We start from the raw sequence: 910 nt of genomic DNA on the forward strand, positions 1-910 counted from the left end.
CTCCCCGCCCTGGCCACGCTCTGTGCTCAGACGGGCAGCCAGGCCCCCCTCCCAGCCACAGCAGCTGGTCGGTGCGGAGAAAAAACAACCAGCCGGCCCGTGTGGCTCAGTGGTTGAGCCTCAACCTAGGAACTCCCCGCCCTGGCCAGGCTCTGTGCTCGGACGGGCGGCCAGGCCCCCCTCCCAGCCACAGTAGCTGGTCGGTGCCGAGAAAAAACAACCAGCCGGCCCGTGTGGTTCAGTGGTTGAGCCTGCGCCTAGGAACCAGGAGGGAGGGTTCGATTCCCCGTCAGGGCACAGGCCCGGGTTTCGGGCTCCATCCCCAGTGTGGGGCGTGCAGGAGGCAGCCGATCCGTGATTCTCTCTCATCGTGGATGCTTTCTCTCTCTCTCTCTCTTCCTCTCCTTTCCTCTCAGAAATCAATAATAATAAAAAATTAAAAAATTTCACATACCCCCACTCCACAGTGATGTAATGGCAGGGGATCCCTGGGTCACCACACCTTCCCTCCCCTGGACAACAGGCACTGACCAGTCCCCCCAAAGCCGGGCCCCTGGCTGCTCTCGGCTCCAGCCCCCAAGGAGTGAGTGTCCAGGCTGCCAGGGGACAGGACGGGGCCCCAGGAAGCCAGGGTGCGGGTTTCCTAACGGAGGGTCCTCTCCCAGCAGGTGAGGGGCTTCCCGGAGGACTGCCTGGAGGAGGCCAGGCCTAGCGGGAGGGGTGTGCACAGGGAGGGGCCTCGGGAGCCCGGGTGGGAGGCGGGCACCTACGATCCTGTCTTTGAGCGAGACGAGCTCCTCCTCCTCCTTCTTCCTGTTCTCGAAGTGAGCCTCGATCAGCGTCTGCAGCTCGTTCAGGTCCTTCTCCATGCGCTTCCGGTGGATGTCCTGCCAGACAGGGCTCCAGGTGG

Source organism: Myotis davidii, unplaced genomic scaffold, assembly GCF_000327345.1.
Source record: "Myotis davidii unplaced genomic scaffold, ASM32734v1 scaffold1915, whole genome shotgun sequence".
Lineage (NCBI taxonomy): Eukaryota > Metazoa > Chordata > Mammalia > Chiroptera > Vespertilionidae > Myotis > Myotis davidii.